General features: G+C 47.9%; 1 long non-coding RNA gene across 1 annotated transcript; it reads right to left on the bottom strand.

The window, feature by feature from the left end:
- Nucleotides 1-16536: 16536 nt before the first annotated feature.
- LOC133120034 (uncharacterized) lies at nucleotides 16537-18507 on the bottom strand. Its single transcript, XR_009707014.1, has 3 exons — nucleotides 17855-18507; nucleotides 17333-17468; nucleotides 16537-16883 (listed from the first exon to the last, which is right to left on the bottom strand). It is a non-coding gene; the product is annotated as an uncharacterized LOC133120034 (long non-coding RNA).
- Nucleotides 18508-27524: the final 9017 nt, after the last annotated feature.

Raw genomic sequence — 27524 nt, 5'->3', positions numbered from 1 at the left:
CGGGAACACTCGCGAAATCGCGGACTCGCGAACACCCGCGAAATCGCGGACTCGCGAAAACTCCCGAAATCGCGGACTCGAGAACACCCGCGAAACACTCGCGAACTCGCGGACTCGCGAACGCTCGCAAAATCGCGGAGTCGCGAACACTCGCAAAATCGCGGAGTCGCGAAATCGCGGACTCGCGAACACTCCCGAAATCGCGGACTCGCGAACACTCCCGAAATCGCGGACTCGCGAACACTACCGAAATCGCGGACTCGCGAACACTCGCGAAATCGCGGACTCGCGAACACTCGCGAAATCGTGGACTCGCGGACTCGCGAACACTCCCGAAATCGCGGACTCGCGAACACTCCCGAAATCGCGGACTCGCGAACAGCCGCGAAATCGCGAACACCCGCGAAATCGCGGACTCGCGAACTCTCCCGAAATCGCGGACTCGCGAACACCCGCGAAATCACGGACTCGCGAAATCGCGGACTCGCGAACACTCGCGAAATCGCGGACTCGCGAACACCCGCGAAATCGCGGACTCGCGAACACTCCCGAAATCGCGGACTCGAGAACACCCGCGAAACACTCGCGAACTCGCGGACTCGAGAACACCCGCGAAATCGCGGACTCGCGAAATTGCGGACTCGCGAACACTCCCGAAATCGCGGACTCGCGAACACTCGCGAAATCGCGGACTCGCGAACACTCGCGAAATCGCGGACTCGCGAACACTCGCGAAATCGCGGACTCGCGAACACTCGGGAAATCGCGAACACTCCCGAAATCGCGGACTCGCGAACACTCCCGAAATCGGGGACTCGCGAACACTCCCGAAATCGGGGACTCGCGAACACTCGCGAAATCGCGGACTCGCGAACACTCCCGAAATCGCGGACTCGCGAACACTCCCGAAATCGCGGACTCGCGAACACTCCCGAAATCGCGGACTCGCGAAAGCCCGCGAAATCGCGGACTCGCGAAATCGCGGACTCGCGAATGCTCGCGAAATCGCGTACTCGCGAATGCTCGCGAAATCGCGGACTCGCGAACGCTCGCAAAATCGCGGAGTCGCGAACACTCGCGAAATCGCGGAGTCGCGAAATCGCGGACTCGCAAACACTCGCTCCCGAAATCGCGGACTCGCAAACACTCGCTCCCGAAATCGCGGACTCGCGAACGCTCCCGGAATCGCGGAGTCGCGAACGCTCGCGAAATCGCGGACTCGCGAACGCTCCCGAAAGTGGCGAACACTCGCGAAATGGCGGACTCGCGAACGCTCGCGAAATGGCGGACTCGCGAACGCTCGCGAAATGGCGGACTCGCGAACGCTCGCGAAATGGCGGACTCGCGAACGCTCGCGAAATGGCGGACACGCGAACGCTCGCGAAATGGCGGACTCGCGAAATCGCGGACTCGCGAACACTGGCGAAATCGCGGACTCGCGAACACTCGCGAAATCGCGGACTCGCGAACACTCGCGAAATCGCGGACACTCGCGAAATGGCGGACTCGCGAACGCTCGCGAAATGACGGACTCGCGAACGCTCGCGAAATGGCGGACTCGCGAACGCTCGCGAAATGGCGGACACGCGAACGCTCGCGAAATGGCGGACTCGCGAAATCGCGGACTCGCGAACACTGGCGAAATCGCGGACTCGCGAACACTCGCGAAATCGCGGACTCGCGAACACTCGCGAAATCGCGGACACTCGCGAAATTGCGGACTCGCGAACACTCCCGAAATCGCGGACTCGCGAACACTCGCGAAATCGCGGACTCGCGAACACTCCCGAAATCGCGGACTCGCGGACTCGCGAACACTCGTAAAATCGCGGACTCGCGAACACTCGCAAAATCGCGGACTCGCGAACACTCGCAAAATCGCGGACTCGCGAACACTCGCAAAATCGCTGACTCGCGAACACTCGCAAAATCGCGGACTCGCGAACACTCGCAAAATCGCGGACTCGCGAACACTCGCAAAATCGCGGACTCGCGAACACTCGCAAAATCGCGGACTCGCGAACACTCCCGAAATCGCGGACTCGCGAACACTAACGAAATCGCGGACTCGCGAAATCGCAGACTCGCGAACACTCGCGAAATCGCGGACTCGCGAACACTCGCGGACTCGCGAACACTCGCGAAATCGCGGACTCGCGAACACTCGCGGACTCGCGGACTCGCGAACACTCGCGAAATCGCGGACTCGCGAACACTCGCGAAATCGTGGACTCGCGAAATGGCGGACTCGCGAACGCTCGCGAAATGGCGGACTCGCGAACGCTCGCGAAATGGCGGACTCGCGAACGCTCGCGAAATGGCGGACTCGCGAACGCTCGCGAAATGGCGGACACGCGAACGCTCGCGAAATGGCGGACTCGCGAAATCGCGGACTCGCGAACACTGGCGAAATCGCGGACTCGCGAACACTCGCGAAATCGCGGACTCGCGAACACTCGCGAAATCGTGGACTCGCGAAATGGCGGACTCGCGAACGCTCGCGAAATGGCGGACTCGCGAACGCTCGCGAAATGGCGGACTCGCGAACGCTCGCGAAATGGCGGACTCGCGAACGCTCGCGAAATGGCGGACTCGCGAACGCTCGCGAAATGGCGGACACGCGAACGCTCGCGAAATGGCGGACTCGCGAAATCGCGGACTCGCGAACACTGGCGAAATCGCGGACTCGCGAACACTCGCGAAATCGCGGACTCGCGAACACTCGCGAAATCGCGGACACTCGCGAAATGGCGGACTCGCGAACGCTCGCGAAATGGCGGACTCGCGAACGCTCGCGAAATGGCGGACTCGCGAACGCTCGCGAAATGGCGGACACGCGAACGCTCGCGAAATGGCGGACTCGCGAAATCGCGGACTCGCGAACACTCGGGAAATCGCGAACACTCCCGAAATCGCGGACTCGCGAACACTCGCGAAATCGCGGACTCGCGAACACTCGCGAAATCGCGGACTCGCGAACACTCGCGAAATCGCGGACTCGCGAACACTCCCGAAATCGCGGACTCGCGAACACTCGCGAAATCGCGGACTCGCGAACACCCGCGAAATCGCGGACTCGCGAAAACTCCCGAAATCGCGGACTCGAGAACACCCGCGAAACACTCGCGAACGCTCGAAAAAATCGCGGAGTCGCGAACACTCCCGAAATCGCGGACTCGCGAACACTCCCGAAATCGCGGACTCGAGAACACCCGCGAAACACTCGCGAACTCGCGGACTCGCGAACGCTCGCAAAATCGCGGAGTCGCGAACACTCGCAAAATCGCGGAGTCGCGAAATCGCGGACTCGCGAACACTCCCGAAATCGCGGACTCGCGAACACTCCCGAAATCGGGGACTCGCGAACACTCGCGAAATCGCGGACTCGCGAACACTCGCGAAATCGCGGACTCGCGAACACTCCCGAAATCGCGTACTCGCGAACACTCCCGAAATCGCGGACTCGCGAACACCCGCGAAATCGCGGACTCGCGAAATCGCGGACTCGCGAACACTCCCGAAATCGCGGACTCGCGAACAGCCGCGAAATCGCGAACACCCGCGAAATCGCGGACTCGCGAACTCTCCCGAAATCGCGGACTCGCGTACACCCGCGAAATCACGGACTCGCGAAATCGCGGACTCGGGAACACTCGCGAAATCGCGGACTCGCGAACACCCGCGAAATCGCGGACTCGCGAAAACTCCCGAAATCGCGGACTCGAGAACACCCGCGAAACACTCGCGAACTCGCGGACTCGCGAACGCTCGCAAAATCGCGGAGTCGCGAACACTCGCAAAATCGCGGAGTCGCGAAATCGCGGACTCGCGAACACTCCCGAAATCGCGGACTCGCGAACACTCCCGAAATCGCGGACTCGCGAACACTACCGAAATCGCGGACTCGCGAACACTCGCGAAATCGCGGACTCGCGAACACTCGCGAAATCGTGGACTCGCGGACTCGCGAACACTCCCGAAATCGCGGACTCGCGAACACTCCCGAAATCGCGGACTCGCGAACAGCCGCGAAATCGCGAACACCCGCGAAATCGCGGACTCGCGAACTCTCCCGAAATCGCGGACTCGCGAACACCCGCGAAATCACGGACTCGCGAAATCGCGGACTCGCGAACACTCGCGAAATCGCGGACTCGCGAACACCCGCGAAATCGCGGACTCGCGAACACTCCCGAAATCGCGGACTCGAGAACACCCGCGAAACACTCGCGAACTCGCGGACTCGAGAACACCCGCGAAATCGCGGACTCGCGAAATTGCGGACTCGCGAACACTCGCGAAATCGCGGACTCGCGAACACTCGCGAAATCGCGGACTCGCGAACACTCGCGAAATCGCGGACTCGCGAACACTCGCGAAATCGCGGACTCGCGAACACTCGGGAAATCGCGAACACTCCCGAAATCGCGGACTCGCGAACACTCCCGAAATCGGGGACTCGCGAACACTCCCGAAATCGGGGACTCGCGAACACTCGCGAAATCGCGGACTCGCGAACACTCCCGAAATCGCGGACTCGCGAACACTCCCGAAATCGCGGACTCGCGAACACTCCCGAAATCGCGGACTCGCGAAAGCCCGCGAAATCGCGGACTCGCGAAATCGCGGACTCGCGAATGCTCGCGAAATCGCGTACTCGCGAATGCTCGCGAAATCGCGGACTCGCGAACGCTCGCAAAATCGCGGAGTCGCGAACACTCGCGAAATCGCGGAGTCGCGAAATCGCGGACTCGCAAACACTCGCTCCCGAAATCGCGGACTCGCAAACACTCGCTCCCGAAATCGCGGACTCGCGAACGCTCCCGGAATCGCGGAGTCGCGAACGCTCGCGAAATCGCGGACTCGCGAACGCTCCCGAAAGTGGCGAACACTCGCGAAATGGCGGACTCGCGAACGCTCGCGAAATGGCGGACTCGCGAACGCTCGCGAAATGGCGGACTCGCGAACGCTCGCGAAATGGCGGACACGCGAACGCTCGCGAAATGGCGGACTCGCGAAATCGCGGACTCGCGAACACTGGCGAAATCGCGGACTCGCGAACACTCGCGAAATCGCGGACTCGCGAACACTCGCGAAATCGCGGACACTCGCGAAATGGCGGACTCGCGAACGCTCGCGAAATGACGGACTCGCGAACGCTCGCGAAATGGCGGACTCGCGAACGCTCGCGAAATGGCGGACACGCGAACGCTCGCGAAATGGCGGACACGCGAACGCTCGCGAAATGGCGGACTCGCGAAATCGCGGACTCGCGAACACTGGCGAAATCGCGGACTCGCGAACACTCGCGAAATCGCGGACTCGCGAACACTCGCGAAATCGCGGACACTCGCGAAATTGCGGACTCGCGAACACTCCCGAAATCGCGGACTCGCGAACACTCGCGAAATCGCGGACTCGCGAACACTCCCGAAATCGCGGACTCGCGGACTCGCGAACACTCGTAAAATCGCGGACTCGCGAACACTCGCAAAATCGCGGACTCGCGAACACTCGCAAAATCGCGGACTCGCGAACACTCGCAAAATCGCTGACTCGCGAACACTCGCAAAATCGCGGACTCGCGAACACTCGCAAAATCGCGGACTCGCGAACACTCGCAAAATCGCGGACTCGCGAACACTCGCAAAATCGCGGACTCGCGAACACTCCCGAAATCGCGGACTCGCGAACACTAACGAAATCGCGGACTCGCGAAATCGCAGACTCGCGAACACTCGCGAAATCGCGGACTCGCGAACACTCGCGGACTCGCGAACACTCGCGAAATCGCGGACTCGCGAACACTCGCGGACTCGCGGACTCGCGAACACTCGCGAAATCGCGGACTCGCGAACACTCGCGAAATCGTGGACTCGCGAAATGGCGGACTCGCGAACGCTCGCGAAATGGCGGACTCGCGAACGCTCGCGAAATGGCGGACTCGCGAACGCTCGCGAAATGGCGGACTCGCGAACGCTCGCGAAATGGCGGACACGCGAACGCTCGCGAAATGGCGGACTCGCGAAATCGCGGACTCGCGAACACTGGCGAAATCGCGGACTCGCGAACACTCGCGAAATCGCGGACTCGCGAACACTCGCGAAATCGTGGACTCGCGAAATGGCGGACTCGCGAACGCTCGCGAAATGGCGGACTCGCGAACGCTCGCGAAATGGCGGACTCGCGAACGCTCGCGAAATGGCGGACTCGCGAACGCTCGCGAAATGGCGGACTCGCGAACGCTCGCGAAATGGCGGACACGCGAACGCTCGCGAAATGGCGGACTCGCGAAATCGCGGACTCGCGAACACTGGCGAAATCGCGGACTCGCGAACACTCGCGAAATCGCGGACTCGCGAACACTCGCGAAATCGCGGACACTCGCGAAATGGCGGACTCGCGAACGCTCGCGAAATGGCGGACTCGCGAACGCTCGCGAAATGGCGGACTCGCGAACGCTCGCGAAATGGCGGACACGCGAACGCTCGCGAAATGGCGGACTCGCGAAATCGCGGACTCGCGAACACTCGGGAAATCGCGAACACTCGCGAAATCGCGGACTCGCGAACACTCGCGAAATCGCGGACTCGCGAACACTCGCGAAATCGCGGACTCGCGAACACTCGCGAAATCGCGGACTCGCGAACACTCGCGAAATCGCGGACTCGCGAACACTCCCGAAATCGCGGACTCGCGAACACTCGCGAAATCGCGGACTCGCGAACACTCGCGAAATCGCGGACTCGCGAACACTCGCGAAATCGCGGACTCGCGAACACTCGCGAAATCGCGGACTCGCGAACACTCGCGAAATCGCGGACTCGCGAACACTCGCGAAATCGCGAACACTCGCGAAATCGCGGACTCGCGAACACTCCCGAAATCGCGGACTCGCGAACACTCCCGAAATCGCGGACTCGAGAACACCGGCGAAATCGCGGACTCGTGAACACTCGCGAAATCGCGGACTCGCGAACACTCGCTCCCGAAATCGCGGACTCGCAAACACTCGCTCCCGAAATCGCGGACTCGCAAACACTCGCTCCCGAAATCGCGGACTCGCAAACACTCGCTCCCGAAATCGCGGACTCGCAAACACTCGCTCCCGAAATCGCGGACTCGCAAACACTCGCTCCCGAAATCGCGGACTCGCAAACACTCGCTCCCGAAATCGCGGACTCGCAAACACTCGCTCCCGAAATCGCGGACTCGCAAACACTCGCTCCCGAAATCGCGGACTCGCAAACACTCGCTCCCGAAATCGCGGACTCGCAAACACTCGCTCCCGAAATCGCGGACTCGCAAACACTCGCTCCCGAAATCGCGGACTCGCAAACACTCGCTCCCGAAATCGCGGACTCGCAAACACTCGCTCCCGAAATCGCGGACTCGCAAACACTCGCTCCCGAAATCGCGGACTCGCAAACACTCGCTCCCGAAATCGCGGACTCGCAAACACTCGCTCCCGAAATCGCGGACTCGCAAACACTCGCTCCCGAAATCGCGGACTCGCAAACACTCGCTCCCGAAATCGCGGACTCGCAAACACTCGCTCCCGAAATCGCGGACTCGCAAACACTCGCTCCCGAAATCGCGGACTCGCAAACACTCGCTCCCGAAATCGCGGACTCGCAAACACTCGCTCCCGAAATCGCGGACTCGCAAACACTCGCTCCCGAAATCGCGGACTCGCGAACGCTCCCGGAATCGCGGAGTCGCGAACGCTCGCGAAATCGCGGACTCGCGAACGCTCCCGAAAGTGGCGAACACTCGCGAAATGGCGGACTCGCGAACGCTCGCGAAATGGCGGACTCGCGAACGCTCGCGAAATAACGGACTCGCGAACGCTCGCGAAATCGCGGACTCGCGAACACTCCCGGAATCGCGGACTCGAGAACACTCGCGAACACTCCCGAAATCGCGGACTCGCGAACACCCGCGAAATCGCGGACTCGCGAACACTCGCAAAATCGCGGACTCGCGAACACTCGCGAACACTCCCGAAATCGCGGACTCGCGAACACCCGCGAAATCGCGAACACTCCCGAAATCGCGGACTCGAGAACACTCGCGAACACTCCCGAAATCGCGGACTCGCGAACACCCGCAAAATCGCGTACTCGCGAACACTCCCGAAATCGCGAACACTCGCGAAATCGCGGACTCGCGAACACTCGCGAAATCGCGGACTCGCGAACACTCGCGAAATCGCGGACTCGCGAACACTCGCGAAATCGCGGACTCGCGAACACTCGCGAAATCGCGGACACTCCCGACATCGCGGACTCGCGAACACTCGCGAAATCGCGGACTCGCGAAATCGCGGACTCGCGAAATCACGGACTCGCGAACAGCCGCGAAATCGCGGACACGCGAACACTCGCGAAATCGCGAACACTCGCGAAATCGCGGACTCGCGAACACTCGCGAAATCGCGGACTCGCGAACACTCGCGAAATCGCGGACTCGCGAACACTCGCGAAATGGCGGACTCGCGAACACCCGCGAAATGGCGGACTCGCGAACACCCGCGAAATCGCGAAATCGCGGACTCGCGAACACCCGCTTAATCGCGGACTCGAGAACACTCGCGAAATCGCGGACTCGCGAACGCTGGCGAAATCGCAGACTCGCGAACGCTGGCGAAATCCCGGACTCGCGAACGCTGGCGAAATCCCGGACTCGCGAAATCGCGGACTTTCATTTTTATTTTCAACTGAAATATTTTTCAATATAAAAATTAATTTTAAGCATTTTTCATGTTTTAGACGTAAGACTATAATAGTCTCATGCATTTTTTCATTTTCCACTAAACATTTTTTCAACATTAATAATTTTTTTGAGAATTTTTCATGTTTTTCTCATGAGACTATAGTCTCATGTATTTTTTCATTTTCCATGTTCGAAAAATTTATCGATTTTTCATGTTTTAGGCATAAGACTATAGTTATCTATTTTTTCATTTTCCACGGAAAAACATTTTTCAACATCAAAAATGTTTGAGAATTTCTCATGTTTTACTCATAAGACTACAGCTTTATCGATTTTTTCATTTTCCACTAAAAATATTTTTTCAACATTAATAATAATGTTTTTGAGAATTTTTCATGTTTTAGTCATAAGACTATAGTCTCATTTATTTTTTCATTTTCCATTAAAAACATTTTTTCAACATTAATGGTTTTGAGAATTTTTCATGTTTTAGTCATAAGAGAATAGTCTCCTGTATTTTTTCATTTTCCACTAAACATTTTTTCAACATTAATAATTTTTTTGAGAATTTTTCATGTTTTTCTCATGAGACTATAGTTTCGTGTATTTTTTCATTTTCCACGGAAAAATATTTTTCAACAGTAAAAAATTTTTTCATCTTTTAGACATAAGTCTATATTCTAAGTTAATTTCATTTTTCAACATGAATAATTTTTTTGAACATTTTTCATGTTTTAGTCATAGGACTATAGTTATGTATTTTTTCATTTTCCTCTGAAGAACATTTTTCAACGTGAATGAGAATTTTTCATGTTTTAGGCATAAAACTAGAGTTACCTATTTTTTCATTTTCCACTAAACATTTTTTCAACATTAATAATTTTTTTGAGAATTTCTCATGTTTTCCCACTTTCACTCCCACTCCCACTCCCACTCCATTGGAGTAGGGGAGGAAATCTACTACCTGACCAGGCACCCCCGAACAACCCGGAAGGTCCAGGAATGGACCATCAGAACCAGCAAACGGAACATAATCCTAGGGGACTCCAACCTCTCCAGGATCCAGTCCCACTCCAGGGGAGACCTCCAAATTGACAGCTACCCCGGAGCAACATTTTATCATATAGCAGGACTTCTGGAGAAAACCCAAGCGAATCCCAGAGTACAGAGAGTCATCCTGTCCACTGGGATTAACAAGGACGAGGAACCCTAAAAAAAACAGCAATAAAACAGCTGCAGACCATTCCCGGCAGCAGAAATTTGGATCCCGTTAATTAATTATTCCCAAAACCTGGAACCCCGCCAGAAATCCAATTTGGAGATCAATAATCAAATCCTCCGAAACATGCCACATGTTCCCAAGCTTCCGGAGGAGGACTTCCGCACTACACGGGACGACATCCACTGGACAGAGAGAACAGCTGGTAAGATGTTGGAACACGGGCTAAAACATTTAAACTAAGAATCCCCACAAACCCAAACACAAACAGGGAGGGGAATAAGAACATTATCCTGCTGGCACAAAACTTTTCACCCACACCAAATCAAATTAGTTTACTGGACAAAGGCCTATCATTCGTACCGACGGCAAACATTAGAAAAAAACAAAAAGAAACCCTCAGAGGAGAAGCTCAGGAGTTTCACAGAAAGCTGAAACTAGCGGTCTTTTTTGAGGGATCAGAAAACACAGACAGAACACCCTTTATGGCCCGATCCAACTGGGAACCCAGGGAGAGCCAAATCCCGGGTACTATCACACAACTCATAAAAGACAACACCCTGATCAAGGCACTTAACCCCCAAACCCATAAAGACTAAAACAACCTCAGCAGAGGAGAGAGCCAAGCACTACATCAGCTGGCAAACAAACAAATTGTCATCAAACCAGCTGACAAGGGGAGTGCCATAGTAATCATGGACAGAACACAGTACATCCAAGAAGCACACAGACAATTAAACACTACACACTATAAAAAATTAATTCAACCCATATATCTAGACACAGCATAAGAAATATATGACATTATACAGACACTATTAGAAAACGATTACATCACAAAAAAACAAAGTTTACCTAAGGGGGGAGGAAAATCCTAGACCAAGGGTTTTTTACCTCCTCCCCAAAATACACAAACAGCCTCAGTCCTGGAGTGTACCATATGAGATCCCGGCAGGAGACCTATTGTTTCAGACTGCAACAGCGAATCCTACAGGATCGCAGAATACATAGACCATTTCCTCACTCCACGGTCAACTAAGCACAACAGTTACATAAGACACATACGACTTCATACGCATAGTTAAAAACACTAAAATAACACAGGACACCATTTTATTCACAATTGACATAGATAGTCTCTACACAAACATAAACACTGCAGCAGGGCTAACAGCTGTAAAACTCTGGATGGAGAAATACCCGGACGACAGCCGCCCGGATACATCTCTCCTACAACTGTTAGAAATCAACCTGACAAAAAATGATTTTGAATTCAATAAAGAATTCTTTTTACAAATCAGCGGCACAGTGATGGGAAAAAAATTTGCACCGGCCTACGTTACATGGTTTACATGGCACACTGGGAGGAGACTTTCAAAAATGCCCCAAATTACCCACCAATTATTTTAGATACTTAGATATGAGGAACATGGACACACAGTTTAGAGGACTTCAAACACTTTATACAAATCCTCAATACACACCATAGAATGATAAGTTAAATACATCACGCATAACCAACAAATAGATTTCTTGGCCACTACCACATACAAGGGACCCTCTTTTTCCCCAAACACACACTTTAGACACTAAAGTTCTCTTTAAAGAGACTGACACACACACACTTTTACATAAAAACAGTCTCCACCCTAAACACACTTTCAAGGGCCTGATCAAATCACAATTGCTCAGGTTCAACAGGATTTGCACACAGGTAATAGATTTTGAAGAGGCTACCCAGACCCTCTTCAATGCATTAAAACCAAGGGGTATTCCAGATCTTTCCTTAGACAGGTCCGGAAAACTTTCTTAACCACCAGACAAGACACGCGCAAAATCATTCCGCTAATCACCACCTACTCAGCATTTAGCCTAGCTGCAAACAGAAAAATTAAATTAAATCTAACCCGCACTCTACAGAACACAAACATTATCCAGGACTATAAAATTCTCAGCATATAAAAGAAATAAAAATCTTAAAGATCATCTGGTAAGCAGCAAACTACCAGAAATTAATACTTTACCGACACAGGGCGCAATATTTTACAAACAAGCCACTACAGTCAGGAACACCACTACCAACATAGCCTACATAAAACAAACACTAACTAAAAAGTGCATATATGCCATTAAGTGCAAACAATGTGGTATAATATATGTAGGAGAAACAGGGGGAACAATTAAATGTAGACTAGCACAACAAATATACAACATTAGAAATCACAGAGAAACAGACACAGACCTGGTGGCTCATTTCCTTCACCATGGACTTGAGGCACTAGAAATATCGGGCCTTCAAATGAACAATAATTGGACACCGGAGGAGAGACGAAGGTTTGAGAAACACTGGATTCTCAAACTTAGCACTCTATTTCCAAGAGGACTAAATCAACGCACAGAGCACAGACAAGAGGGACCAAATTCTTCCTACTTTAAGGCTTCAGTACCTGGAGTGGCCAGTGCAAACTTTTATTTCCCAAGAGGCCCTAATATGGGACAACTTGGGAAATAAAGATTTCTTACTTACCTAACCCCCCTAACCCTAACCCAACCCTAACCGGCTGGGTTGATGAGCTGCAGCTACTGAAGGGGTGCAGGCTGGGTTGATGAGCTGCAGCTACTGAAGGGGTACAGGCTGGGTTGATGAGCAGCAGCTACTGAAGGGGTGCAGGCTGGGTTGATGAGCTGCAGCTACTGAAAGGGTGCAGGCTGGGTTGATGAGCTGCAGCTACTGAAAGGGTGCAGGCTGGGTTGATGAGCTGCAGCTACTGAAGGGGTGCAGGCTGGGTTGATCAGCTCTACTCCTCCTCAGCTGCAAGTTAATTCTACTGAAGCTGGGGAGAGCCCCTTACCATCGTTGGAGATCAGCCCCTGATGTTCTTGTCTACTGGTACCATGGCAGATATTGGGAGTTTGTACACTGGAAGGGGTTAGAGGAGCTTGGGCAGGACCATGTAACAACAGCACCAGGCCTCGGCTTTCACAGGGACACCACCCTTCTCCACACTCTGTACCAAATCATGTGTGATGTGTTGTCCTCTTCACACTCCTTGTAACAGTGAGCAGCCAACCCTTCCTAGACTGGCTTTTCTGTTCAAAGAGGAATGCACTCCAGCCACCTCATACCAAATGTAGTCATGCACCTTGCTGTTGGTTCTCAGGATCAGCATCACCAGCCTGCTGGGTCCGAAGGCCACTCTTGCTCAGGTAATGATCTGTCCAGGTGCTCAAGCATCCATCGCTCCTGTGTCACTGACTGCAGTGAAGGTAATACCATCCATGAAGGTTCAAGGTGCTGGCAGCTGCACCTTTGAGGCAGTTGTAGGTCCTCCGGTTGGTCTTTCTGCAGAGTCCACAGGGATGGAGATGGCAGCTAAAATGGACACTGCAGCCAGGAACATGTCCACCCCCAGCCTCTGGTAGTGCAGTTGAGCAGTCACCCTCACCCTGAACTATAATTTCTATTTGCGTTCTATTTGCGTTCTATTTGCGTTCTATTTGCGTTCTATTTGCGTTCTATTTGCGTTCTATTTGCGTTCTATTTTATTTTTAAATTGAATAAAAAGAATTTAATTTGTATAGTTTTAGAATAATTATTTTATTTAATTTTGATGAATTCAGAATGAGTGCTACAGTGTGAGACTCATCTACCAAACAGCAGAGGTTAGGGGTAGACATTTATGGGCTACACAGTGTCCATCACAGCTGCACCTACACCCCTGCAGACTCTGCAGAAAGACCAAGCAGAGGACCAACAACTCCAAGGTGCAGCAATCACCAGCATGAACTTACATGGACAGCATGACCATTCCTACAGTCAATGACAGGAGAGATGGATGCTTGAGGACCTGGACAGAACCATTACCTGAGCAAGAATGACCTTCCAGCCCAGCAGGTCAGGGAGGCTGGAACTGAAGAGAGCCAAGGGTAAGGTGGGGGACAGCACTTGGTTTAAAGCAGCCAGAGCAGATCCCAGCTCAACAGAAGCCAGAGGAGGTGCTAAAACTGTTCACCCTGTGATACAATGTGTGAAGAGGACAAGAGATTATAGATGACCAGATGCAGAAGGTGGAGAAGGCTGGTGCCCCTGTGAAAAGGCCTGGTGCCCTCAGCACATGGTCAAACCCATGCTCCTTTATCCCCCACTGGTTTACAAAGCCCTTGCATCTACAGTGGAACTAATCAACAGGAACATCAGCAGTGACCTCTGGAGAGTTGGGAGCTCCCTCCCCAAAGCTTCAGCAGAACAAATCCTCAGACTCAAGCTCTTCTCTGCCTTTGATCCAGTCACACTTCTCATGCACGAGTAATTGAGATATTAAAAGCTGCTTTTCACCATCATCTCCAAATGAAGCTCTAGTGATGAGCCTAGGAGCTCCCGCCTACTGGAGCAGAGGAAGGAGGTGGAGCCTAAGGTCTGGGAGATGACAGGTGATCAGTCCCTCAGAGACCCTGACCATCCCTGGCAATGCTGATGTGGAAGAGCACTCCCCTGGGTTCTGTGTCACTCACTCATCCTCCAGTCACTACAGGCAGGTCAACCAAGGAGCCAGCACATCAAGACAGCTTTTACTTTTGGCTGAGGGCTGTGGGATTTCATAGATCAACTTTATGCTCAAGCACTGCCAAGGGTGTCCTGTCAACCCCCTTTCTCCACAGGGGTGAAGGTGAGCCTGGAGGACCACAAGGGAGGTCTACATCTCACCCTACCTAAAATTCACCATATCGTGCAGGGCGAGTCCAAGACACTGAAAGCACTTGAGCTTTGTTGATGCAGGTGGATTCATGGGATGAGCCAGGTGCATCAATAAGCAGTTTTGTCTTCGTAATGTAGTTGGGTTAGGGTTAGACCTGCATTACACAAAACCACTTCAATAACAAAAACCTGAAATAAGATCCAACTTCCTACTTTATGCATAATCTCTGGCTCAACTGGATTATAACTAAATCTTAATTTATAGATCTAAGCATGTATACAAGCTCAATTCTTGTTACAGGGTCTCGCCAGGTAATCAATGGCCAAACCAAACTAGAGATGGAAATGGGTCTTTGGCTATAAGTCTCAGCCAATCCCTCAGACGGTCCAACGTTAACTGCACCTGCAGGGGAGACTAAAACAAGCAGGGCAGCACAAGGTCCCACAATGCACAAGCAGAAACACTGGGGCACAACACCCTCCCCTTAAACCATGGAAAAGGTTGTAGAGGGGAGAGCATCATTGTCTGTCCAGCTGAGTCAGGTCTTCATGGACACTCAGTCCCATTTCAGCTCAGTCGTACTGTAGATTCATGACTGGTTCAATCAAGTCTTAGTTCACATGTAAATGTACTTAGTTCAGTACATTTACCGTTCACTGTCAATCCAGACAATGGTGTCTTCATTCCATTATACTTGAGGATTTCTGGTGGAAATAAGACAGCTTCTGCATTACATACCAGGAAAAAATAATCCTATGGCTGACATTGCCTTGCAGCTATAAATTGTGCATTTTAACAAAATCAGCAAATTCTGTACAATTAATATGAAAGAACCCAAGAGTTGGCAGATGGACAGACGCTGAAGTATAAAAGATATGCAATGTTTTGAAAGACTTGATTTGGTCATTGAGAATTATGCTGGTACTCTAGTTTCAGAAATCAAGTTCAACCAAAATAAATAAAAATGAATGGAGCGAAATTAGTAAGCAAGGGGGAGAAGCACAATGTAGTGTCGTGTCTAGGAAACGACAGAGTCCAAATCTTCAATTTGTTGAAAAACATCTTCGCGAGGGAAAAGACGGACACCAGGCAGCAAGATCTTCAGGAAAATCAGACTTTATTAGCACACGTGCATAAAGCCGGATCAGCTCTCCAGAACTGAACCCCGACTGGCATTTGTACACCCATTTTATACACAGTTACTCCACCTACAACTCCTCCACAAACCTCATTCTGGCAAATCACCCACACTTTTCTTATCGTAACTCCTCCCAACGCTCCTCCCACAACGTCATTGTGGCAAATTGCCAACGGTCCTTATGCTCTGCCAACTCTGTACAAAGTTCAGGGCATTCTGCCAACTACGTATCCTCACTTCACCCCGCACCTGCTCTTGGCAAACTACCAGACCTCAAAGTTCTGGATGCCCTCCCTCTAACACGTCATCCATACACGTCACTCTGTATCTTTCGCTTTTATAAGACGAACTAAGCAGCAGTAATCATTGAAAATATACAGAAACTAAACATTTCATTAATATTCACTTCTAATATACTTTTCTAATCTACAGACATACTAAACATTAGATTAATTATTCTCTTCTGAGTAAATGTACGTAGCATTCCTTGCTCTCATTTCGACAGTTTTCACTGGTTTCTTGCGTTTTCATAAGCTCAGCTATAATTAATGTTCTATGTCAAATAGATACTCTCCTGGCATAAAACATCGAGAGTCCTGGAGAAATCAGCTGTACAGTCATATCTTGCTCTGCCCATGTCCTTGACAGTTTGGTCTACACAGTTCAAGACAGGCCCCCCCCTGCCAGCTGGCTGGGCTCACTGTGTAATCCTAGCACAATTTAGCAGTTAATCAGTTTGAAACTATACAGGGTACATATCATACTTTAATACAGATATATTGATAAACTTTTAGCACACATCGTCGAGAGTTTTGGAGGAACCAGCCTGCTCACTAAGGTGGAGTCTGATTTTGACTCGTGATTGGTTATCATGCTTTTAGGAGGGAGATCTTTCGTTCTGTGAATTTTCCCCTACAGTAGAACTGCTGCCACCATAAAAAAAATACCACTTTCAAACATGCATTCAGATGAGCACAACAGAATGACAAACCTGTCTGGTCTAGTCGCTGCTGGTTTGCTTTGTGGAGGATGAGGCGAGGCCCAGAACAGCCAAACCAGCCTTTTCATGCTCCTCTGAATCCACACTTATGAACAGGGGGCAGGTGTGGACAAACTATTGAGGACAAAGACAGATTTATTGCAAACCCAGATCAGCCTGTTGAAGATGAACTCACAATGCGAAATTGAGCCATGTCACGATGACCATTAACTCGTACCAAGACCCATTTGGGACAAATCATGCATTGCAAAGCAGGAAGTTGGACCTATAAATTATGCTAAGTTTTATAATCCAAGCATGTATACAAGCTCAGCATGGGTTGCAGGGTCTCACTGGGTAATCAGTGGGCAACATAATATCACACCAGAAATGGAAACAGCCTTTGGGTTATGGTAAATGGTTCACATTTTATATAGCGCCTGTATCCAAAGTGCGCTATACAATTGATGCTTCTCATTAAACATTCACAAACGAACAGCGATTGGCAGCTATGCAAAGCACCAAAAAGCTTGTCGGGAGCAATTGGGGGCTAGGCGTCTTGCTGAGGGGACACTTCGACATACCCAGGGCGGAACGGTGAACCGGCAACCCTCCGACTGCCAGATGACTGCTCTTCCCGTCTGAATCCATTCAAAAAAGTAAGAGGAGCATCAATCCAGATAATGGTGTCTTCATTCATTAGGCACTTGATGAGGATTTCTGGTGGAAAGATCAAGACAAGTCCAGCATTACAGAACAGCAGGAAAAATCATCATGGGTGGCTGTCTTGGGGTTATAATTTTGCATTAACAAAATGAGTAAGTTATTTACAATTAATATCAAAGAACCTAAGAGCTATTAGATGAAGGACAGTTGCTAAAGCATACAAGACAAGCAATGTTTTGAAAGACTTTTGATTTGGTCATTGAGAATTACACTGGTATTCCATTTTCACAAATCAAGTTCAGCCAAAAGAAATAAATATGAAAATAATGGAGTTACATTTTGCCAAATTAGGGGGAGAAGCACAACAATGTAGAAGTGCTGCCACCTTCAAACAAAATGCCACTTTCATATAAGCATTCAAATTAGAACAGAAGACAAACCTGTCTGGTCTAGTCACTGCTGGTTTACTTTGTGGAGGGCACAGCCCCTGGCCCTGTCCTCAGGTGAGGGCTGCTAGCTGCAGCTACTGAAGGGACCAGGCTGGGTTGATCAGCTGCAGCTACTGAAGGGACCAGGCTGGGTTGATGAGCTGCAGCTACTGAAGGGACCAGGCTGGGTTGATGAGCTGCAGCTACTGAAGGGACCAGGCTGGGTTCATCAGCTGCAGCTACTGAAGGGACCAGGCTGGGTTCATCAGCTGCAGCTACTGAAGGGACCAGGCTGGGTTGATGAGCTGCAGCTACTGAAGGGGTGCAGGCTGGATTGATCAGCTCTACTCCTCCTCGGCTGTAAAAGTTAATTCTACTGAAGCTGGGGAGAGCCCCTTACCATCGTTGGAGATCAGCCCCTGATGTTCTTGTCTACTGGTACCATGGCAGATATTGGGAGTTTGTACACTGGAAGGGGTTAGAGGAGCTTGGGCAGGACCATGTAATAACAGCACCAGGCCTCGGCTTTCACAGGGACACCACCCTTCTCCACACTCTGTACCAAATCATGCGTGACGTGTTGTCCTCTTCACACTCATTGTAACAGTGAGCAGCCAACTCTTCCTAGACTGCCTTTCTGTTCAAAGTGGAATGCACTCTCCAACCACCTCATACCAAATGTAGTCACGTACCTTGCTGTTGCTTCTCAGCATCAGCACCCTCACCCTGCTGGGCCCGAAGGTCACTCTTGCTCAGGTAACGAACTGTCCAGGTGCTCAAGCATCCATCTCTCCTGTGTCACTGACTGCAGTGAAGGTAATACCATCCATGAAGGTTCAAGTTGCTGGCTGCCACACCTTTTAGTTGTAGGTCCTCTGCTTGGTCTTTCTGCAGAGTCCACAGGGATGGAGATGGCACCTAAAATGGACACTGCAGCCAGGAATGTCCACCCCCAGCCTCTGGCAGTGCAGTTAGGCACTGTAACCCTCACCCTGAACCTCTATTTACACTCTATTTACACTCTATTTACACTCTATTTACACTCTATTTACACTCTATTTACACTCTATTTACACTCTATTTACTCTATTTACTCTATTTACTCTATTTACTCTATTTACTCTATTTACTCTATTTACTCTATTTACTTTCTATTTACTTTCTATTTACTTTCTATTTACTTTCTATTTACTTTCTATTTACTTTCTATTTACTTTCTATTTACTTTTGAAATTGAATGAAAATAATAATTTGTATAGTTTTAGAATAATCATTAATTTAATTTAATTTTGATGAATTCAGAATGAGCGGTACAGTGTGAGACTGACCTACCAAACAGCAGAGGTTAGGGGTAGACATTTATAGGCTGCACAGTGTCCATCACAGCTGCACCTACACCCCTGCGGACTCTGCAGAAAGACCAAGCAGAGGACCAACAACTCCAAGGTGCAGCAATCACCAGCATGAACTTACATGGACAGCATGACCATTCCTACAGTCAATGACAGGAGAGATGGATGCTTGAGGACCTGGACAGAACCATTACCTGAGCAAGAATGACCTTCCAGCCCAGCAGGTCAGGGAGGCTGGCACTGAAGAGAGCCAAGGGTAAGGCGGGTGACAGCACTTGGTTTAAAGCTGCCGGAGCAGATCGCAGCTCAACAGAAGCCAGAGGAGGTGGGAAGACTGTTCACACTGACACAATGAGTGAAGAGGACAAGAGACTATAGATGACCAGATGCACAAGGTGGAGAAGGCTGGTGCCCCTGTGAAAAGGCTGCCATCAGCACACAGTCAAACCCATGCTCCTTTATCCCCCACTGGTGTACAAAGCCCTTGCATCAACAGTGGAACCAATGCACAGGAATATCAGTGGGTACTTTGGGGGGGGGGGGGGGGGGGGGAAGGCATTGGTTGCAGACCACTTCCTTTGAGTGCAAGCCTTCCTCGCTGCTGACTCCATGGTGATCCATCTATATCAGGGGACACAAGCAGAGAATATTATAAGCACTAAAAGGGAGAACCTTTCAATTATGAAATGGCAGTTGTCTGCAGCATTCATGGGTAAACATCACAAATCACAATAAACCTCTTCACATTTCTACCATTTCTACCTTCAACAGTTCTTGGTCACTTAGCACAACCATGAAACCGCAAAAAGCAGGTAAATGAATTAAATTGATCACAACCCAGTTACTGAACCGTAACCATGTCAATTCTCAGGGGGTGACTGTAGGCACTGTATATTCACAATTGCCCATCTAATTATGGAGTAAAGCATCCGTTGTTACCCTCATAAAAGCTATTGTGCCGATAAAACTAATTAACCATTTCATGTGGCAGGTTACAAAAAGGTTCGAGAACATTTTTGGAACATGACATGTTAAAGATGGAACATTGACCACAATTTCTGTAGAACCATGACAGGACATTATTGATGGCAGAATGGCTCAAGAATGTTCCAGTAAAGTTACACATTAGACATTAAAGTTTCATTCAGTAAAGCAATGGTAGAGGGGCTAAACAAATTTTCAAGTGGACCTTCTTGGAAGTTAATGACCTATAGAACCACTGAACTAAACACCTTTTCTTGGCTTTTTGAGTTTAATTTCCACTGTTAGTAATCAAATACATATGCGTCATAACCCTGGCTCAGGGAATATAACACATTGGAAACAGACAGCGTTTGAAAATAATTTATTGTAACAAGAACTATCAACTGCTCAGAAAATGGTGGAGGTTGAAGGCTCTGCTGCTGCAGAGCTGGCTGCCAAGACGGAGCATGCAGAGGAAGGGGAGGAGTTTAGATACTGCAGCCTATAGCAGGTGTGGTAGGTTAGTCATCAGTGCAGGGTACACCTCCAGCACTACCTGCAGGGCAAGACTAGAACCACACATACCCCCATACATAACATCCCCTCCTTAACATGGTTGTTCACAACCCAAACAAGACCACAAATACAAAAATATACATATTTTAAAAGCAACACAACCTAGACAAGGCACCAGCCAGGATGTTGTCCTTCTAGATTCTTGCTTGTCTATAAGCCTGTGAGTCAAACTCAGCCAATACAGCAAAGTATGCCAACACCCCGTGGCATACTATTGAGGAAGTCCTCAATAGTTGCCATTTTAGAGGGGAACTTAAACACACAAAACAAATCAAGAAACATGCAAAGGACCTGACTGACACCAATGTCAACCAATGTCAACCAATGTCAACCAATGTCAACCAATGTCAACCAATGTCAACCAATGTCAACCAATGTCAACCAATGTCAACCAAAACTAGATTTTACCCATCAGCTATTCCAGCTAAGATTACTCGCCGAGTACCATTATCTCCCACATGGAACTCATTAGTAATCATAAGTGTCAAAGCTCAAGACAACTCAGGGCAACCTATCCTGCCAAGACGCTATACATCACTAGAGCCTCCTAAAAACCGTTACAAAAGTTAGGATTATGGACACAAAACATGCCAACTGAATAGGACACTAAACTCACCCAACCTGTATTTTGTTTCTTCCTTTGCACATTTTACAAATAATAAATTCAGACCGAAGGATGAAATACTTGGTTACTTCTAATAATGCATAGTAGTACTGTACACTGTAGGCCTACAATGAAGACCCTGTCCAATATCCTTATATTTAAAGCATCCCGCCACAAGACATAAGTATAGGCTAACCTACATTTTCTGAATTTCTCTACAGAATTTCACTTCTATACATTTCTAATGACAGGACTAAAAAGGCATAGCTATTCACCCCAAGTCGACTCAACTGCCAGCCCATTAAGCAGACAACGGTCAAAATGCAAATAAGCAAATACGTAATTTTACCTTGACAAGGTATAAAATCTTGCAATGTGTAGATATTGTAGTGTTTCAGATTACAATTATTTATTAAAATAATGGAGGGACATCAGTCATGTGGCTGTCCCAGAAACATAAAACCAACTAATCTGGTCAATATTTGGTTAAATTTAATCTGTGGTCCCTGCACAGGTAACAATTCACAGTACAGCAATTAATTGGTCTGTCAAACACATTTTTAATGTTATGTAAAATCTGTGGAAACCGCGCAACTTCCGAAAAATTCACAATGTAAAATATATTGGTTGAGAACGATGCGTCAAGAGGCAATCACCCTCCAAACCAATTAAAGCAAATTAAAAGAATAAAGAAAACTCCAAAATAATGCTCAAAATCGAGAACAAAGTGCTCAGAAGCGCTCCAGTCAGACCGCGCGTGCAGGGAGGAAGCCTCTGCGTCTACTACTAACGCAGAAATATTTCCATTTCTGTTTCGAAATTATGTTGTAAAGTATACTTGTTCAGAAACTAACCAAGGCCACTTCTCTCAGGTTGATGGGACTTCTAAGGTAAATTGGGACAATCATTTTCAGTTTTTTGGAACATTGTTCAGACCAATACGATATAATTTACTACGTTCAATTGTACAGAGTAATAGGGAATCAGGTAAAAATCAGGTAAAAATTGTATTTGGGTAAATACAAATGACAATAAAATGCATCATTTATTAAATTGCGATCGTATTGAACCTATTAACACTTAGTGTCCCAATCCACCTTAAATTCTTGTCCCGTTTTACCAAACACCTTTTGGTAAAATGGAACAGTGCTTCAAACACTTCAAAAGATTTCTTCATGTTAAAGGGCGGTAGCAATTAAGATGTCCAGTGATTAGCTGCTAATATTTAAAGGGCACAGTGCCTCAAAACTTATGTCCCATTTTACATAATGTCCCAATTTACCTGATATCACCCTATGAACTGATAAGAATACGGTACACAGTCAATTAGCCTACAGCTCGAGATATAGGCATAGGCTACACGTTTTCCTCTCATCGGCACACAGTTAATCAACGACAATATAATAAAGTACGCCATTATATTACCAAATTGCGCTTGCTGTGACGAGCCCATTACTTTTGCATACCGGGGGAAAGACAAGTATTCACAAGCCTACCTTAACTGTGCCGTTTCACTGGCATTCCGAGCGCAGAGCGCGCCTTCTTCACGAACATGCATTTGCTAAATAGCCCAAAAAACCAAACGAGTAATTTCTCCATCTACAAGTCTAAAAAGTAGCATAAATTGGCGTGAAGCCCAGACTATGTTAACTCTAATCAAATATGCCTCGTGCGAACACCGTTGATGACGTGGGCTATAATAGTTCTCTCGGTCGGCTATTTCTAACGCTATTGGTTGTTGGGTTGGTTGCTGAGTTGATTGCGGTGTGTCCGGTCACATTTTCACGTGAGAAACTTGAACATTGGCTGTGTGTCAAATTGCACACTAGTGTAGCTACCTGTGCATTCGTGTTCTTGCGTGCTTAACGTACAAGTGCGCGAACAATTAATCTAGTTAGAATGCGAGAACCGTTCATTTGAGACGCACTTGTACTATCACGCCGTAATGTGACAGGCATTCAACTAGCAACAGCGACCGATATCTGAAGTGAGTTAGAGCTAGCTGTTTTATTGCAGAAACACGTTGCATATTTGTTATACAAATTTGTGGTTACCGTATGCTGGTATATTTTTATTCATCAGTTAAAAGGCTTACATTGCTTTACAGTTGATTGCATATTTAAAATTCCAATTTCGTCTTAGCTGTGGGCTCTAAAAATGCAATGGGAGCGGAAAGTGTGCCGGTCCTCCCAAGTACAACATGATAAGGACCGGTGAATCCCATGTGTACTTGTGCTTGAGTTTGGGATGCACTTGATCACATGACCATTAACTTCCACAAGTCTGCAACTTGCGACACAGCCATTGGCACTTAATGTCCCCATCTCACCCTAACCCAAACCCTAATTACTTACCCTAATCACCCTAACCCCTACCCTTACCTCATCTCTAACCCTAACCCTATAACCCTAACCCTTACCCCAACCCTAATCATAATCATAACCTTAACACTAACCCTAATCATAACCCTAACCCCTACCCTTACCTCATCTCTAACCCTAACCCTAATCATAATCATAACCCTAACCCTAACCCCAACCCTAACCCTAATCATAACCCTAACCCTTACCCTTACCCCAACCCTATAATAGATTTTTAAGAGGCTACCCAGACCCTCATCAATGCATTAAAACCAAGGGGGTATTCCAGATCTTTCCTTAGACAAACTTTCTTAACCACCAGACAACAAGACACGCGCAAAATCATTCCGCTAATCACCACCTACTCAGCATTTAGCCTAGCTGCAAACAGAAAAATTAAATTAAATCTAACCCGCACTCTACAGAACACAAACATTATCCAGGACTATAAAATTATCTCAGCATATAAAAGAAATAAAAATCTTAAAGATCATCTGGTAAGCAGCAAACTACCAGAAATGAATACTTTACCGACACAGGGCCCAATATTTTACAAACAAGCCACTACAGTCAGAAACACCACTACCAACACAACCTACATAATAAAACAAACACTAACTAAAAACACTAAAAACTGCATATATGCCATTAAGTGCAAACAATGTGGTATAATATATGTAGGAGAAACAGGGAACACAATTAAATGTAGACTAGCACAACATATATACAACATTAGAAATCACAGAGAGACAGACACACACCTGGTGGCTCATTTCCTTCACCATGGACTTGAGGCACTAGAAATATCGGGCCTTCAAATGAACAATAATTGGACACCGTAGGAGAGACGCAGGTTTGAGAAACACTGGATTCTCAAACTTAGCACTCTATTTCCAAGAGGACTAAATCAACGCACATAGAGCACTGACACAAGAGGGACCAAATTCTTCCTACTTAAAGGCTTCAGTACCCTGAATGGCCAGTGCAAACTTTTATTTCCCAAGAGGCCCTAATATGGGACAACTTGGGAAATAAAGATTTCTTACTTACCTAACCCCTAACCCTAACCCTAACCCAATAAACAATCTGGCAAAATTTCCAGCTAAAATCTTCAAATCTAGTTTATATAAAGAATGTAGAATTTGTAATAAACTGTACATTGGACAGACAAAAAAATACTACAACGGTTAAAACAACACATATACTACATAGATAGATTGGATAAAATGACAGAACTCTATGTGCATTTTCAAAGACATGGGAAGGAAAATTTAATGATTTCAGGACTTGAGTCTGGAGTGGGGTGGTCTAGAGCCCAGAGACTAGCCACTGAAAGATAGGATACAAAAACTGAAAACGATTTTGCCTAATGGTCTTAATAAAGTGGAATGAAATCTCAGGGCTGGGCTCAGATTATAAAAATAAGCCAGACCCCGAAGACTTAAGTTTGTGGAAGGTGATACAGCTTTGGTCCAGTCGACCATACATGGTAGACTGGCTGTTGCAGTGAAATCATTTTACCTTTTTGGAGCAAGAAGGTTGGTGGAAAATGAATTTGTGTGCCCGTGCTCTTCCGCTGGTCCTTGTGGCAAGCAGAAAATTGATTATTTTCACCTAACCCTAACCCTAACCCTAACTCTAACCCTAACCCCTAACCCTACTTGCACATTTCTTTCAATACATGTTTTCATAATATTTTGATGAAACATTAATGTATAATGTCCATTAAAAATGTGAAAAGTTCCATGATAAATTATAAAAACTGCTTAAAAATACTACATATGTTACTTAACTATTTACTTTAAGTCACTTTAATAAACATCCTTCAATGGTAAAACCACCTGATGCTAAGTACAGAATTATAATAAACCAGAAGAGGGCACTAGTGTGCAGTAAGGAAGGATATTTCTTGCTAACTGTAGCCTCTTTTCCTTAGACCTACAACAAGTTACCCTGTTTCTGGAGATCTGCCATCCTGTGGGTTTTCATTTAAACCCTAATTTGGCGCACCTGCTAATTACCAGCACAATTAGTTTGTTAGTCTCTACTATATTATTTGATATTCACATTAAATCTAAAATAACCATAACCCCCAGTACAAGCATAGTTATCTGCTTTTTCCATCGTTCTTCAATTGCTTAGATTTAATATAACTGTATATGGGACTATACATTTTAAAGTCATTTCCATAAATATATGATGATATACTTTTCATAAAATGCCATAGTAAATCTGCAAAGGGAACATTTTTCCCCTGTCTTTGAACATTCATTGTGGTCTAGCAGCAAATCTGTATGAAATTGTTTAACATTTCTCTCTGATTTCACATGAAAATTGCATGCATATTTCCAGTGGCACACAAATGCTTTTCAGTGCTTGCTCTATCATTAAATTCTCAGTTAGGCTAAAATGGCTTTGAGCTGTAGAACAGCTTCTCAAATTACCCCTTACAAAAACAGAAGAAGCCCATTTTGTAGAACCAGAGGGTTCCTCCTCTAATTTTAGACCAAAGATCATAACATTGAAAGAGAGCCAGGGTCATGGTTAGAACATAGACATTTCCTAGATTCTGTTTACAGTCGGTTGAGTATGGCGTTCCCACAAAATCAGATGGTAGCTTTCTATAAACAGGATTGGTTGTGATTTCTTTGGCCAGTGGAAAGCATAACAAAACAAGACGGAGGTTTCCAGTCCATGAATTCCAGATTGTCTAAGATCACTGAGAGAGCAGTGAGCAGCCAATGACTTAGGATTAGGGTTGGAGTAAGGGTTAGGGTTAGGGTCAGGGTTAGGGTTAGGCTGAGGGTACAGAGGTGGATCCGAAGATGCCTAAAGAATGAACTGATCCGATATTTTGTAATCTCCCTTAACCTCAGATATTTATTCTGATTTGTCTCTTGAGATGAAAACAAATTGTCTGGGACACCATGTGTTGCTTTAAAGTTGCATTGCATGCCCATTTGTACTGCACCCACCATGCAATTATGTCAAAAATAACAGGACATGGTTTTCTTTGGCTTCATCCCTTCTGGGTATAGAACAGGCCCAGTATACCCCACAAGGCTGAAAGAAAGACTTTCCCAAGATCAACAGATGTTCAATGCTGTGTTGATTTTTAAAATCAACTTTTCTTCTTAACAAAGAGACAAGTTGCATTTTGGTGCATTCAATTTTGTATTGCTGAACACACTAAACACCGTATTTGAAGAAATACTAGATGATGACAAGAAAAGCATTTAGTTGTGGGTCAGAGTTGAGTACAAACATTAATGGGGGCAACATGGCTCAGGCAGTAAGAGCAGACGTCTGGCAGTCGGAGGGTTGCTGGTTCGATCCCCCGCCCGGGCTGTGTCGAAGTGTCCCTGAGCAAGACACCTAACCCCCAAATGCTCCTGATGAGCTGGTCGGTGCCTTGCATGGCAGCCAGTCGCCATTGGTGTGTGAGTGTGTGTATGAATGGGTGAATGAGAAGCATCAATTGTACAGCGCTTTGGATAAAGGCGCTATATAAATTCCAACCATGATTGAATCCTGGACATTGTGTCTAGAGTACATTTAAAAATGCAAATCTTCTTTGTTTTTCATGACCACAGCATATAGCATGCATAATATCCCTCACTAATATCCAAATACTGAAACTATTTGTACATCTGCCCATGTATTGCAGTGCCTGATACTAAGACTGTTAATGCACCTGTGTGCTTCCTGTCAACAGAAAATTATTTGGGTTAGATTGGGCCACTTCACTGTATACTAATAAGTATACAGTGTATCACAGTGCTATGTAATATGTATACACTGGACATCACAGGAAGAAGAGTTATTGT

The sequence above is a fragment of the Conger conger genome, unplaced genomic scaffold (assembly GCF_963514075.1).
Source record: "Conger conger unplaced genomic scaffold, fConCon1.1 SCAFFOLD_58, whole genome shotgun sequence".
Taxonomy (NCBI): domain Eukaryota; kingdom Metazoa; phylum Chordata; class Actinopteri; order Anguilliformes; family Congridae; genus Conger; species Conger conger.
This window is presented reverse-complemented; position numbering and strand designations above follow the sequence as displayed.